Source organism: Talpa occidentalis, unplaced genomic scaffold (assembly GCF_014898055.3).
Source record: "Talpa occidentalis isolate TD23 unplaced genomic scaffold, MPIMG_talOcc4v2.1 talOcc4.6, whole genome shotgun sequence".
Lineage (NCBI taxonomy): Eukaryota > Metazoa > Chordata > Mammalia > Eulipotyphla > Talpidae > Talpa > Talpa occidentalis.
In genome coordinates, this window is record NW_023604972.1 from 7,368,335 (window position 1) to 7,385,584 (window position 17,250).

General features: G+C 38.3%; 1 long non-coding RNA gene across 2 annotated transcripts in view; it reads right to left on the reverse strand.

Moving 5' to 3' along the window:
* LOC129144780 (uncharacterized) overlaps positions 1 to 17,250 on the reverse strand; it is a 252,545-nt gene that overhangs the window by 103,763 nt on the left and 131,532 nt on the right. For both annotated transcript variants that reach the window (XR_008549368.1, XR_008549367.1), the window contains exon 3: positions 5,036 to 5,200. This is a non-coding gene — a long non-coding RNA (uncharacterized LOC129144780). The remainder of the gene's footprint in view (positions 1 to 5,035; positions 5,201 to 17,250) is intronic.

Below are 17,250 nucleotides of genomic sequence, written 5' to 3' on the forward strand. Positions count from 1 at the left end.
TTATGTATGAGGTGAGGTCAGAAGTCAATCATATTTTTTTTCCTACTTTACTTCTTGAGCAGTCTTTGTTTTAATCTTTTTTCATATTTTAAGTTCTCAGATGTATTGGGTTTAGGTCCTAGAATTCCTGGGGTAGTTCAGTGATTTGTCCATTTCATGTAGCAATACTACACTGCTTTAATTAGTTTAGATGTATAATATGTTTTAATACCTGGAAAACCTAGATTCCCCATACTACTCTCTTCCCCACCAATGTTTTCTTGACTCTACTTGCTTGTTTAATTGCCATGTTAATGCTATACTCAAATTATATAGATTCTATGAAAAATCCTTTTGGAATTAAATTTGATGAGACATAGACTATTTTTTCCCATTAAGCAAGTTGTTGATTTTGAGAGTAAGGTATATTTAAATTATATAATTAAATAGCTGCATATCACAGAGTAAAGTACTATGGGGGAGTACAATTTATTTGGTTGCAATTTTCAACATATATAAATTATGTGGTCTAAATTTTAGTTTTTTTCCTTCTATGTAGGGTTTGGGTTTCAGTATCATATTAATCTCATAAAAAGAGAATGTCAAACACTGCTTTATATGTCTATGCTCCAGCTCAGCATAAGTAGCACTGGATTAACCTCTTCCTTACAGGTTTGGTGGAATTATTCTGTGAAACCATCCAAGTGGCTGCTTTGCGGATAATAGACTATTCCACAAGCGTAATATACAACAGTAAAATTCAAGCTTTGGGGCCCCTTGCATGGTCCCATAACAAAATCATGGAAGGGCCCTGGAAATTTGTCCCCATGGTTATATGCTTTGTCAGATCTGCAAAGTAAGATGCTTTAAATCACAGTTGGGTCAGGTCAATGTCTCTTTCCATGCTAATTTTTGTTACTCTTCTGTTTTTGTCAGATGATGTTGGAGGGGCTGCAGATATTTTTGGGAATCCCACTAAGAGGAATGTGGGAGACTTGGAGAGGTGTCACCCAAACCCCCTTTCAAGAAAGGACTCACTTCTCAACTGAAGGAGGTGAAGGGAGGAGACAGTTTATAGCAGTAAGTAGCTTCAGGGTCCACTGCAGCTGTGGAGAGCCATCTTACCTGAGGGCTGCCCTCTCCTCTGGTGACTGAGTGTGGTGGGGACAGAGGCCCAGGCATTTCAGACCAACACAGAGCAAGCCTCTGACAAGCTGCGCTGTCTCTAAGTCTCCCAGCATCACAAGCTCTGTGTTGCCTGCTTCCTCTCCTTCTTACCACAGATGTTGCTTCTTAATGAATATCTTAAACCCAAACTGCCTCCCAGCATTGCTTTTGGAGAACTTAACCAGAAATAGGAAAGTGAAGTGCCACATACATTTGACTTTAATGGACTACACGCACACACACACACACACACAATGATCTTCAGTCACTTCAATGCATTATTGTATGCTGTTAGCCCACACAGTATGTAGGAATGGCTTTCAAAGTACCTCCATTTCATACTATGGTTACTGACCTGGCATCACAACAAAAAGTACAATGTCAGAAATGATACCGAGATAAGAATTTTTTCATGGTACCCAGTTTGGAAGCATCTTAGTTTGAAACTAAGATTAAAGTGTATGGTGCCAGGGCCTCCCTGGTGGCCTAGAGATTAAACTTCAGCACTATCACCTCTATGGCCTGAGTATGATCCCCGTCCAGGTTGCTAACGCACATATGGGGCAGCAGACCTCTCCTGTCTCACCCCCTGCTCCCCTCAGCAGTGTATTTCAGTAGATCGACCTGTTCTGCTCCCCACTCTGTCTCTAGTGAATCCTCTCACCCATTGCACTCTGGCTTATACCCTCCCACACTAAATAAATAAATAGACAGATTAAATAAATAAATAAATAAACAAACAAAGTGTATGGAGCCAGGAGCTAATCTGTGGAAGCTAATCTTCTAATTATTACACATAATTCTATAAACAAGAAACATGTTTTCAATCCACATCTAGTCAAAATTTATTTGTTGATTTTTCCTTGAAAATAAATACTTAGTAATAGAATATATACATCTAAGAAAGTGCCACCCTTAAAAAAAAATCAAATTGTTCTAAGTAGAATTTATCAGATTCTCACAGGTTAGGCACAAATCTGTAGGAGGACTAACAATAGCTAAAACCTTAGCAAGGTTGGGAGTTTCTAGACAAATGATAGTGCCAAATTACCACCCAAAACTGAGTCTCAATAAACAAGGATTTCAGTGACAAAACACACATATTTGTCAATATGGCAGCACATGTAGCTAACGAGTAATTTGATTACACAATTATGCAGCTTAGTGCAACATAATAGCAATTTGAATTGCTCTAAGTAATGAGTAGCATCAGCTCAAACCTTATTTAAGATTAAACATTGCACAGGAAAACTTAAAATACCTGAAAACACATATATCATATGTGAAAGAAATTTAGTGGTGGTTTTCCCAAATTTGCCAGCAATCCTAAAATGATTTTCTATTATCAGTAACGAGCTGTGGGGCTGAAATAAGTTGAAAAAAGACCATATTCAAAAAACAAATGTCAATCTTGCTAGAGGGAAAACTGAATTGTTTTTCTTGCCTTTCTGAAGAGAATGCTGCTCAAAATCATTTTTAAATGAATAGATCAGAAAGTATGTAACCAAGAATTATAGAAGAAAAAGGTATCATCAATAAGCTAATAAATAAAAATATGTTATTTACCTGAGTTTTATAATATTTGCATTTGGGCTTAATGTTTGTGTTTCTAACTTGTCCTTTTCTCTTTTTTCATTTCAAATAAACGTTCACTTAGCTAACATTTTTGTTTCAAAAACTTGTATCTTTTTTATAAAGAGAGTGACAAAATTATTTGTTTTGAGATCCAAAAAGACCAGAAACCACCCTTGTTCTTAAAAGTTTATGTTTGTGGGGCCTTGGTGGTGGTGAAAGTGGTTAAGTCTCAGCACTATGAAGCTATCGGTAGCCACTGTAGCCTGAGCTCAAACCCTGACCAGCGAGCTGAGCCACATGCGCAGCAGATCTCTCCTGTCTACCATGCTGCTACCCTCAGCAGCGTATTTCAGTAGATCTGCCTGTTCTGCACCCCACTCTGTCTCTGGTGAATCCTCTTACACATACATCCCCTAGCACCTTGGGCCTACACCCCAGCTCTTGTATGCATAAATAAATACATCTTTAAACAAAAAAGTTTATGCTTATATATGTAATTTACACAACTGCATCTTATGGTAGTTTGTCTTAAATTTCTATTTCTTCTTGGATCAGTTTTAGTAATAAGGTTTCCTAGGTAATCATTCATTATATTTGCTTTACCCCCTTTTCTAGTTTATTTGCATATTAACTAAAATAGTTCATAATTCTTTTAATTTTTCTGTCTGTTGTTAGTGACCTTTTTCAACATAATTTGTATGTATGTTTTTTTCTGTTTTCCTTGATTAGGTTACCCAATTGAATTTATCTATTTATTGTAGCCTCCCTTAAAATCTCAGCTTTTAATTATTATTTAAATATTTGTTTTTGCTTAATTACTTTCTGTTTTTATTTTATTCACTTCTTTTTCTTTTTTGACCTGGTATGCCTTCTCTAATTCTTTTATTTCCAACCATTTTTTTGTTTTAAATGTGTCTGTTTTCTCAGAACACAATTGGATTTTGCTTTATAATTCAACTGTATTTTTCAAGGAATGGTCTTTAGCCCATTTACAATTAGTGACATGTTAGATATGCTTAGCCTAAATGTTAGCATCATGATATATTTTATATTTATGTAAATTATCTTTAATATTAAAAAAATTTCAGTGTATAGTCTGTGTTGTGTTTGTTTTAATCATTCCAAAGTTTTATATATTTCTTCTAGATAGTTTCTTTATAATCATAGCAAAATAACACATTTAAATCAATGTTTCTTTAGCAGTTTCGATAGAATTTCCATTTAATAATGACAAAATTGATACATGTCCATAGGTTCCCGTGCCCCATTCTCTATTTAGCTGATCATGTAATTTTCAATGAATTATCATCTTTAAATGCCATATTTCTACTCCAATTTATCAAGAATAAAAGAATACATATACTTATTCTTCCTTCATCTTTTTCTTACACTTCTCTCTTACAAATAAATATCACAATTTGCATTCATTCTACATTACTGGTATTTATAGCATATATACTCTATTCTTATAGCTAAAATACTCAGTTTATATGCTACTCATGTTCTACTTGTGACTATAATACTATCAGTTTCTTTTTATAGATTTCTTTGTTATGGACTAACTTTTTTTTTTTGCTAAAAATCATATTCCAATAATTTCTTCAAGAGGATTCACATTCAGAAATGTTTTCCTGATGCTTTTGTATCTGAACTAGGTCTAAAATTACTGGGCCTTATTTTATTTTTCTTGAATATACTGTGATCCTTAAATTTTTATATTGAAAATATTTTGTTACATGGAGGAAATGTCACAGCATCCAGTGGAATTCCCGAAGACTCAGAAATTAAAGCCATTAAATTGGTCACTCTATATCTAGATAGGTTGAAATCTGATACACTTTGATTTCGTCCCCACTGGTAATCTGGGTCTGCCCCCAGAAATGCTCCTTTCCAATAGTATGAACTGAATTTGGCTAATAGCATTGAATATTCATTAGCAGTTTTTTAAATTTTAACTCAATATTTCCTAATCAAAGCATCTAACACTGGATTTATGTTTATTCATTAAATGAATAAATAACCCTTATTTAGTTGATTTTGTTTATAAACCACATCAAATCTATTGCAATAAGGACCCTCCTCATATTTTTCAATGTCTTTACTTTCTATATTAAAGTCTATAATTTATCACTCCCTTATGTATTCCCTGTGATTCAACCAATCATAAATCTTTGAAGTTTACATTCCTCCCTCACCCCATTCTCAACCTCCCCCATGAAACCAGATACCCCAAACCTAATCTGGTAGCACTGCCTTTCCCATCACTCCACTTATCCCTCAATCGAAAGCACCACGTACAAAGCTGCATGCTTACTTAAGGTAGAGTCCTGCAGGAGTCCTACGTTCTTTTCCCCTGATGAGTCTGCATTTTGACAGCTGTGTTACTCTTTAGGGATTTACCAACTGGCTCCTTGGCTTTCATTTTCCTCCACATTCAGTGGGTTTCTTTGAGTAGTAAATTGTTGTTTTCCTTTCTTCCCTGGAAGAGAGGAGCTGATTTAATTATTTCAAAATGGAATGCATTTTCTCTTGTAATACTGATTAAGTTCTCAGCTACATCTAAGAAATGGAAACACAGATATCCCTGGCACTTATTACTGAGTGGCCATATTTTCTAGGTTCCATTTTGCAATAGAAAAAAACACTGAAAATGAAGAAATATTATGTGGGATGTTGATCCTGGCTCCATCACATGCACACTGCGTGTTGTTCAGAACGTTCAGCTTCTGAGACTTGATTATTTCTCTGGAACTAATGAATCCTGTCTCGTGGCTTCACAGGTTATCATAAGGTCCAAATGAGCCATTTTAAAAAGTTTGCTGGCTGATGCAAACAATAGTTTTTATCATATAGGAAGAAACAAATCAAATTTGTCACGCCTACATGGTCTTTTCTTATCATGTGACTACCATTCTTCTAGCAACAAAATCAATGAAGATTACTATTTAAAGTTTAACATATGATGAACTCAATATATTCTGATTTTTACTACAGTGGTGTTTGATATACTCTACCCCAAGACCAAGAGGTGTGACTTAGGGTGGCAATCAGCCTCAGAAATTTCCATATCATACTTCTAAGTGATGATACAAAAATCCTGAGCCCACTGGTGTCCATTTGCTTCTTCAAGGTAGTAATAAGCTTCCCAACTTATATAATGAGCTGTGTGTCTGGTTCTGGGTGAAGTTCTACTGGGTCTTATCACAGAGGAGCCCATGAAGAGGGTGTAATCTCTTTTGTGTTGTCCAACATAAAAACCTGGTACTGAAGTTTGGCTTCTTTGAATCAGTAATGGTAGTTCTAACATTAACAAATGTTATTTTTAAAGTTTTTGGAGCTAAATATTTTTTAATTACATACGTTTAGATTTGAAGTGAATTCCCCTTGGCAGCACTATGTAAAAGCTTAGATGTAGTTAATTATTTCCCTTGGTGGATGTGTTAGAATCATCTTTTGGGGGAATAGAAAGTATAATTTTTCTTTCTGAGATTTCTAACTTTCTTGAAATTTCAATGATCTCTTTATTGTTTTCCAAAAAGTAAATTGCATAATATTGATAAAAAACTTGAAGAGATTTCATATTCATTTTTTTGATAATAAATATTTAAATTTACATATATATTCTTCCAAATAAATATACACACATGCATACATATTTTTAAATGAAAGTTATATTAAATTCATTAGCAGAGATCTTTTATAAAAATGTTTCTCTTTTCAAATAAATGTGTAATTATCATAAAAAACTTGGGAGGAAACTTATGTTTTAAGTCAGCCATCAGAGAAATAAAGAAAAACAAAAAATTATCAACTAGAAGAGTATAATTGCAACACAATTAATTGACAAATGACTAGAATAAAGAATATATGAAGATCTTCTTTATATGCACAATAAAAAAGACAAAATGCTCAAATGAAAAAATGGATTTAAAATGTATAAATGAGGGATGAAATAGAAACAGAAATACAATTGGCTAAAAATAATACAAAGAAATGCTCTATCTCCATAGTAATTGAGAAAATGTAAATCAAGATAAAAATATCATTTATACCAACTTGATTGACAATCAGTTTTGAGGGCAAACTTGTATTGGATTAAAAAAAATGAACTTTGAACAATGCCAAATTTTGGAGATGTGGCTCAAAGGGAATTCTTACACATAGTTGTTAAGAATAAAAACTGGTACAACTTGACAAAGTAATTTGGCATTCCTTTATAAGGAAAAATATTTGCATACCTCTCCAACCAACAATTCCCCTTCTTGGCATATACCCAAGAGAAACTCTTTCATTGTGTACCAGGAGATATGTACAAGAATGTTCTTAGTGATATTATTCAAAATAGCAAAAAAATTGGAAATGATTCAAATGTCCACTGCTGAGATAATGAATAAACTCTGGTATGGTCACAAAATGCACTTTCATACAACAGTGAAAATTAATGAACTACATTTATGTATTATTTGAACACCCTACCATTGTACTATTCTTGGGAGGTGCAAACCAGGTGAGAAAAAGGAACTGGGGTAAAAAATAATTAATTGATAGAGACCCACTCATGACCAACGGTGCACAGACTATGGGCCGTGGACCATGAGCATGAACCAGGGATTATAATCAGCCCACTTCTATGTACACTAGAAACAGATCTTAAAGATAAATTACCTTCTTATATTTCTTATGAAGAAAGAAAATTTAACTTTGCTTCACAACTGGCATTTCAAGATCACTTACTAAATAGACATCCAGTCACCCATTGTTCCTTGTCCTGGATTTTTATGACTCAATGCTACTTGTACCCCGATACCAGTGATCTCTTTCACTAAATGTCTACTTTAACTAAATATATACTTCTTTCTATTCCTTCTTTATCCATCAAAGTCCTTATTCTTGAAGGTCCAAATCAGTAAGTTCACCAAAACTTTTCCAATCAAAGCCTACTACCTTTCTTAGAACAGATAGAAAAAAGTGACAGAAATAAGAAACACAGAGATACATTAGACAAAATGTATTAGAGACATTGATACCTAGACCCAATGTCTTACAATTTTTTGACTCAAAATTTTAGTCCTTTCTTCTCCATCTCTTGCCTACGAAGCAATTCCTAAGCAGTCTTTTTTAAAAAATGGTTAAGCTGTTACTATTGCCAATATTTTCCAAACTGCAGGTACCCATAAGGCAAGGACTATACTTGTAGCAGATGCCATTGGTGCCTCACCAGGTCCCAGGGAATCCTGTTTACAGGTCAGCTGTGCCCACGCCCCAGATGCTGCAGGCATTGCTGCTATGGTTTGCACTTGCCAACTTCGCTGGAAGGTTGCCCTTGGGCAAACTGAACTACTTTGGAGTTTATCACTCATGGAGTGCCAGTAGCCAATGATTGAATGAGATAATGAAGAGCCTCCTGTCTCAAAATTGGACAAATTCTGCTGTGCAATTATATTCCTAAACTCCCTCACCCAGAATAAGTCTGAAGTTAGACTTGACCTTGCTTGGTGTCTTTTACTTCCTGCTCCATCTTTCCTCACTCCCTTACAGGGGTCTCCTGAGAGAACTCCCTCAATAAACCACTTACACATGTATTCTCCAACAAGCTTTGCTTCTAGGAAACCTGACTTAACACAGTTATTTACCAAAGTGTGTATCATCTAAAACATTGAGAACAATGCTTGAAATATAATCGAACCTGGCATTTGGCTGAATATAAGTGTTAAAGGTCACTGGAATATTAGCATATATGTTGGAGAGAGTAGTCTCTTCTCTTCCTCATCTAGATAAATGTATTTAAGGGCTCTTGATTGTTAAAGACAGAACCAATCTCAGAGTAGCTTATGCACAACAAGATAATTTATTGGTCCACATAACTAAAAAGTCCAAGAGTAGCCAAAAGCAATTTGAGTTAATGATAGGTTCAAGCACAACTGATAGGGTTCTTCTACTCTAATGACTTGGCCAGACATCATCACTTGACCCAAGCATAGTCAAGTAGTAGGCTGATGATTTATATACTGGGGTAGAAATATATGGCAGCAAATTCTGTCACCCACTTATAAAGGGAGGAGATTGATATCTTCTCTCCTTGACTGTGTGATTTTTTTAACCAAAGGAAGACAGAGGAAGTGGTGCTAGATCAAATTTCAGAACTAAGCTTTACATGATTGGGAATCTGTTTCAGTGTTCTGGAATACTAGTCTCTATGCTATGGAGAAGCACAGGTAACTCTGTGGAGATAACCATGCAGGAACAAAATCAAGGCCCTGATCAGCAGCCTCAATAGTCAGCATTATTTGCTAGGAACATAGGTCAGCCACCTTGGAAGTGAATTCTCCAACTTTATTTGAACCATCTCAGCTGATGCCTCATGAACAGAGATGAGCTGAATCCAGTGAACCCTGAGAAATTGCAGATTTGTTACACTGCAGTAGATAACCACAACTGTTTCTCTCTCAACCTCTGGTTCTCAGACATTATAGTGTGTGCTGATGCAAAAACTCTTCAGAAATAGGGAACTATTGGTCCCATTTGATTGTTGTTACTAGGAATTTAAGTTGGAAAATGTGTTGGCACTCGCAAGTACAGGGAGGTTGGGAAAGAGGCCATGATCAAAAGCAGTCATGAAGGAGCTGATGACATCCAAGTCACTCCTACATGGCCACATATGTGTTTATATGGATCTTCACTGACAGAAACATGGTTTGACTGGAAGCCAGCATATGAGGACATTGAGAAGAAAAGTAACCTAGTTAAGAATGAAAATAATGTTGTTCCATTGATTAGAGGTTTGTCAGTTTCTCTATAGTTACCAAAACGTATTTAAAGTTTTTCCATATCAACACCAAGATATTCAGACTTTGATGGATATATTTGTTTTCTATTGCTGTGTAATACATTATGGAATAAAACACCCCAAATTTGTCATTTTGTGATTTCAGGGGGTCAGGAGATCGGAGTGGATCAACTGAGTTCTAAACCAAGGTGTATATGAGATTACATTTTACCTGAGGCTCAAATCCAATTCCAAACTCACTGGCTATGGGAAGAATTCATTCATTTTTTTGAGGCTATGCACCTGGGATCACAGCATCTTCCTAGCTCTTGGCTGGGGATAACCCCCCAAACAGACACTCACACATGGCGGTCTATTTCCTCAACATCAGCAGAAGAATCTCTCACACTCCAGAAATTTTCTTTCAAGAATGGACAATCTCTTCCAAAGGCCCACTCAATGAAGCCACACCAAGCCAGAACATTCCCCTTTATCATGAATTTAAAAGTCAACCCATTTGGAACCTTCAATTCCTTTGTAAGACCCCTTCACCTATGTCATAGAACATAATCACCAGGGTGAAATTCATTATGTTCAGCCTTGCACACACCCAAGAGGAGAACATATATGCCAGGAGTGTGGAAATCATGGGGGGGCGGGGCATGAGAATTCTGCTTACCATCCTAGGCTGATCAGATATAGTCCAGGACACCCAGTTAATTTGAATAGAAAATTTATAAGCAACCAATCTTAGTATGACTCAAGAACACTGATTATTTTTCAAGGAATTACAAGTTTACTTGAATTTCTATTTGATTTCTACCAGTGATGACAATAATGCAAAAAAAAATTAAATATTTTATTAGCTATACGGAATGTGTCTAAGGACTTTATCTTAGTCCTGAGACCCCAGCTTGTCACCCCATAATCTGAGATCTGTAATCACAGTCGTGGAAAGTGAAAAATCCTTCAGGCTCTCTGGAAGCAGGTAGGGCAGTCCTGGGGGCTGTGCTGACACCCTCCTGTCTAACACCCACTGTATTTATGCTGCTTTCCTTCTCCACTTCATTTAGCCACTGAGCTTCATCTCTAAAACATAATTGATTTGCCACATCAGAAAACTGATTTACAAGTCCTACAAGGCAGCCATAATGTCAACAAATCAAGAACCAGATTTACAAATCCTCCAAAATGCACAATAAATGCCAAATAAAAACTTTCAATTTACCAATCTTTATTTGTAGGAAGCATAAATCAGAAACAGGGATGGAATGGTACCAGCGTTATTATGATTAAGTTGTAAAATTCTGATATTGCGGGGTCTATATTTCCTTTAATATTTGATCTTCTCTTTATAAGTGGACTTCTGATTTTAATGATCATCTTAAAAATAATAGCTTTGTTGCAACTTGTAAAAGAAACTGAGCTGGTGAAGACTCAGGCTAGGTTTTAAAGTCCATATTTTTAATTTGAAGACTCAGTAAGACATTTTGAGGATCATTTCTGGCCAGTTTTTCACACACCAAAAGCGCATCCTGGAACTAGGGTTGTTTAACGGGATAAGATGCTGAATATCTCAACCCAAAGCCCATTATTTTGCTTGCTTTCTTTTCTTATGTCATTTAATACTGACTTGGGCCTGCCATGGGACTTGACTTTAAGATGTGTAGCTTTTTTTTTTTTTTTTTTTTTTTGCCAGAATCCCCATCTTTGGCTCACAAATCTTAAGCACCAAACTTCTGCTCAGGGCAAGTTGAACACTTCAGAGGCGATGAGCCCTCTGGGGCAATTCACAACTGTGGGATAGTGACTGGTGACCTTAAGCTATTTCGGGATCCCTCCTTGTGTTACAGGGCAACCCTGATATGAAATGGATTGCCTGACTGGGTCCTCACCCACACACTTAAGAAGGGGAAAAGGAGAAATGAATAACTCAGGGAGAAAGAGAGGGAAATAAATTCGTGAATGTGTCCTACCAGTTCCACGGAGCTGGAATCCCAATAGCAGCTGAGAGCTGGTGAAAACCCAAGATGCGCCCCCCTCCCAGGCCCACAGGTCTGGTTTTATACCAAACCTGGCTGTTTAACTCCACCCTCAGGTACCAGCAACCTTCAAGCTTCCCTTCGGTGATGACGGCATTATGGGATTTGTAGTTCTTGGTGTCTTGGCTCTCTTTGGCCTGGAGTTTATTCAGGACAACCTCTCTCCCTAACAATTGGATATCGCAGAGTTGGAGCTTTTGCTATTTCTGCCTGAGCAAGCTTTTATCATTGAAAAAAATGCCTAAGGCTCCAACATATGTATCATTGGCAGAGGTTTGGGGTAAACTATGATATCAGTAAACATTTTAAGGGCAAGGAAAATGGCAGATAAGAGTGAAATGAGGAGCTCAGAACAGCCTCTCCTCTCTCATCGGAGGCCCCTCACAATCCAAGCGCAAAATCTCAGGCAAAGTCATCACCGAGAGTATTGGACCTGCCTTTTCTGCCGACTTGGATGTCTCATCCTTCTCTTTCTCTCATCACCACCCACTTTGGTGAAAAAGAAAAAGAGGCATCGGGGCTGAGGCTGAGAGAAAAGAAAGGGTAATTGAAGCATCGGGATTCTGTGGGTGAGGGAGGGTCTGACAGGGGCTCAGTAAAGGAAGAAAAGCAATAAGCTAAGAAGATGTGGTTAGAAGAGTGACCCCAAACTTTCTAGGAGCAAGATCTGTCTTGTAAGGGGGTGAAGGGAAACCTTTCTATAGTCAAAAGAAAAAAAATTCTTTTTTTTTCCAATTTTTAAAAAAATTTTAATTTTTTTTTTTATTTTTAGACATTTGCTTCCCCCACCCCCTCAGATTGAGTTTCCATAGAATTTCCTTCCCCAAGGCACCCGTGCACCATCACCACAGTCCCCTGTGCTCCTCCCTCCCTCCCTCTGATCCCTCTCCTGGCTCCTCCCCTGCAGTTTGTCTCTGATTTATAATTGTCTGTTTTTGCTTTGTTGAGTTTTGTACTGTTATTATTTTTTTACACTGATGTCTTATTGGGTTCCCCTGTATTCCTGCTATAAGTGAAACCATCTGATATTTTTCTTTTTCCTTCTGGCTTATTTCACTGAGCATAACTCCTTCTAGCTCCATCCATGTTGCTGCGAATGGCATGAGTTTATCTTTTTTGATTGCTGAATAATATTCCATTGTGTATATACACATCTAAAAGAAAAGAATTCTTAAAACAATTTCTGTTCATTACAGAAACACAGTCAAATGAAAATTGAAGTCCAGAAAATGAACTTCTAAATTTTCCCAAAGATTTTAGTCTTATGGACTCCTATTGAAGGGATCAGATATACTAAAGTGATAAAAAATTATGTATAATCTTATGGCATGCTCACAAAAGTTGTCTTGTTAGTGTTTACTGGTTGAGAAAATTCAAAGTGACACCTACTATGAATTTAACATCTACGGGCATTTGAAATGCAGTTGTGTTTGTGCAAGTGGCTTATTCAGACTATAGAATAGGTTTTGGGCTCATGGCTTCTAACTAAGCAATTTCCCTCCTCTACCTCCTCACCCCACACACAGTAATTTCACTCAAAGTTAGAAATACATAGGTGAAAATTTTACTTAAAATATGTATGACGCTTCTGCAAGGTTTCCAGCATGGTGTCCATGTACTAGGGTTGTGCAAGTGAATTTTTTGGGAAAGAAAAATCACATACAAATTCCCTGTTTTCTTGGAGTTTTCAAACTGACTCTGTTGTGAGCTGTTTCACATATGATTCTTTTTTACTGTAACCCAATATTTTTTAAAATTTGCAAATGGTTTTCTTGAAATAACAGCTTAGAGTGGATTCAGCTTTGTTTCTCTGGTAATAAGTCAAATCACGACTACTTGACATTTGCTGTCTTGTGTGAGAGAGAATGGAATAGCATTATGATTCGAATTTAGGAAATTGTGGATAATAACCTTGGGTTTCTCTGAGGTAGAATATTGTGTGTAAGAACACTTTGTGTGTCATAACTGACTAGAAAAAAAAAGCAGGAAGCATAGCTTTGTAGAATTCATGTAGAAGTAGCTTCCTGGGTGCATGTAGTACAGTAAGTGCTCACTTAAGTCATCAGTAGACTCTGGAAACTGCATCTTTAACTGAAAGTGAGTCCTCGATTAGCATTATTTCATTCACTGTCAGCCAGGTTTGGAAATGCTGTCAAACAAGACCCTTGACATGCTGGACCCCTGAAATGCACGTTGGACCATCTGCCAATACCTGCTGCTGCAGCTCTTGAAAGGGAAAGTGATCCCATGGTTATTGGGAAAGAAGGAATGGAGCAGGTGATCACTACCAGTACAGCAACCCTTCCCGAGGGCATCCTGGTGGTGGGCACCATGATACAGGGATGAGTCAGGTTGCTCACACCTGGAGGGGGTTCACGCTAGAGCAGGCAGGATCCACAGACACAGGCAACAACACCAGCTTACAGATTGATCAACTGTCATTGAGATTATTAGTCACTTTGCAGTGACTCACCAAAGGGTCAGTACTGTAGAGTGAGGCTGGCCTGTCCAGTAAAAAAGGAAGTGGGAGGATGTTATTCCAGGCAGGGAACAGCATGTGCAAAAGCACTGAGGGAATCTGGAGAACCAACCAAATGGAGACAGGGCTAGACAGGTACACAGGACTCGGATCAAGAAGAGCCTGACTCATGCACTCTTTGGATTCACACCTGAGGGCTAGCGTCCCCCAGAAGATCACGTGTGTACTTAGTGGCACAGCAGATCATTTCTGAAACATCACTATTTACTTATTTTAATTTTCCCTTATGTTCAAATGGGAATGGGGGAACACCAGCTTGTGGAAACTGAAATTTAATGGAGATTGTTGCTTAGAACAAAGGTAAGAGTTTAAAAAAAAAAAAAAAAACAGAGTAAGTGAATCAAAGGAAAACGTTAAGGGGAAGCATCTTGAGGATATGAAAATACATGAGAGAATCAAGTGGGGAGGCAAAAGATGGGAGGATGAGGAATAATGTCATGGAGTTAGCTGTGGGGGCCACAGAAACGACAAGATTTGAGGGTGTGCTTTGGGGGCTGTGCTGTGCTTTCTAAAAGGCCACTCCAGCTATAGAGCTGAGGCTGGGCTGAGGCCAGGGGAGGACAAGGCTGGGACGCGAGGCCTGGAGACCAACGAGTGGTCAGAGAAAGTGCACAAGGACAGAGGCCCTGGCAGTGACCGTGTGGACAGTCGGGCCAATTTAAATATGCGTCCCCCGCTACCTTTCCAAAGAGAGAAGAGCTTGGCGGACAGGCAGGAAATGGGGAGGCGATGATGGTTTTCCCCAGCTTATTATCATTTATGCTTCCTTTCCCATTTATTGGCATTAAAATCCTAATGTCGGTGATGGCGATGTTTTCTCGCAGTGCCCGGAAGCTGCAGTTCTAAGTGCTCATAAATATCTTTGGGAATGGATGAACCAGAGAGGATGAAAATGGACTTTCTAAGTCAGACATTACAACACTGGGGCTTAACTGCCAACCACTTACAACTGGCCACATGCAAAGAAATGCCACTCTGAAGTTCATTTGTTGTCATCAAATGTAGAGGAGGAGCCAATTTATTCTAGGCGAGTTGATAGGTTTTTCTTCCCCTTTTTTTGATGGCCTGAATAACTCAAGATTCAATAGTTTCATCAAACAACGGCCGTGTGGGGGAGGGGAGAGAAGAGGACACGGTGGACATTGTTTCAATTTTTCCTGCTTAGTTTCCATCTTCAATTTTTCTCCTCCAGCAACCCCATTTTCCTTAAAAAGCCTCCATTCTCCCATTTTAATCCTTGACTCTTTTGCCTTCCAGCCAGAATCAAGCCTCAGGTTTGGCCCATTAGAGTGATCAGAACTGACTCACAGTAGCCTGAGACACTGGTGCAGAACTGGGCATATGGCCAGCCAGTCAAGAAGATTCAGCCCAGCGTGTTTTTCTGGAACTGTTTGATGGGGAAACACTTGCTCTACTATTTAGATGTAAGGGGAAAGGAATCCCATCCAGACAGAAGTGGACCTCAAGAGGCCAAGTATCTATACCTTGATATCATTGCTTGGGTTCTTGGGATAATTTCTCTCCCTGGACTTTACAGGTCTTTGAGAAAGTAACCTTCTCCCCACCCATTGCCCACCCCCCACCCCCAACTAACACACTTTTTTTCCCTCTCAGAGCAATCTGAATTAAGTTTTTTTCACCTACCACCAAATTCATTGCATAGTCCCTCTGCACTTGATGTCCTGAAAGCCCAGCTCAGTCATTCCAGTGCAAGTGGATGGGGTGAGGGAGCAGAAAGCATTGTGGGAAAGTGATGAGGGGGTTCTTAGCTTGCCTTTTAATTCAATTCTGCAAATATTTATTAAGAGCTTGCGATGTGAAAGGAAGTGTGTTGAGCAAAATCAGGTAGGCGAGTAGGGATATAAAGACTTAAGAAAATGAACCGTGCCCTTAAAATGATTATAATCCACTCGAGTTTGAACAAGGGCCATGTAACCTGCTGCTTTCACCTCCACTGACACCTTCTCCCTCACCTCCACACAGATGCTGTCTCCCCTCCCAACAAGAAAAGTAACACCTTCAGCTGAAAGTGCTCTAACATCCTTGTCATCGTATACCCAAGGTCTGGACAAAAATCACCCTCAGGAAATTATTTTTGCAAGTAAATATTAAAAAAAAAAGAAACAAAAAAAAGGAAAGGCCAGCATCGGATTGAAGAACTAACTTCCCCAAACCATTTCATTTTCTTTATTGGTTGTGTCTCTGTTTATTGCAATTTACCTTGATGCATAAAATTGAACATAGCATGAAACTTTTGGCTGGAAAGAAGAAACAGAAGCTGAAAGGACAGAGGGAAGGAAGAAGGGAAGCAGGAATGGTGGCTGCCTCTTGGAGTTTGTTGGCATGGAAACATGATAAGACGATTCTCTGAATAAAGATTCTAATGCAAATTGCAATACTATTGTTTATCAATTCAACAAAATAACCACTGGGTAGGAATCACAAAGTATTACCAAAGAAACACATGCTAAAGGGAAGGCTCGGTAAAGATTGGGGGAAATATTCCCTGGAAATCCACAGAACGTATCCAAGCTGGAAGCTGAAGTCACAAAGTAGAGTCTCAGCTCAGTAGAGCTGGAAGCAGCTGCTGTGTCCCAGGTTTCTGCATGCTTAGTTGGCAGAAATCAGCTCCTTTGCAAACGTGCCTGCCCTTCTACCCTGGACCGAGAGATATATGGCCACATGTTATTTCTGCTTGTGCCCAGGACTCTTTATCCCCCTGCTTCCTACTGGTCTGTGAGCACTGCAAGAATTTGGCATGAAAAACATCAACACCGTGGGTGCCTCCTGCATTAATGCCCCTCCGCCTCCTTCCTCCTGCCTCGGAGAACCTTCTCTCCAGCCTCCCAGCTGCTCAGTTCCTATGATGCATTTTCATACTAAAGGACACACAGCAGTGTATGATTCCTCCTATGAAACTAAAACCAAAAAATCAAGGCTGGGAAACACATATGGGGAGAGAATCTTTCAGTCTTCACCATGCTGCTACGAGGAAAATGGTCAGAACTGTCGGTGCAGCACAAGAGCCAGAAAATAAAATAATGATGCTTGAAATATTTGTTGGGATGATGGCCAACAGCGGCAACCCTGCCCTGCCAGCAGGGAGGTGGGGATGTGGGTACATGTGAGTTTTAATAGACAAAAATACACAGTTGCCACTTAAATGCTTTTTTTAGAGGCAG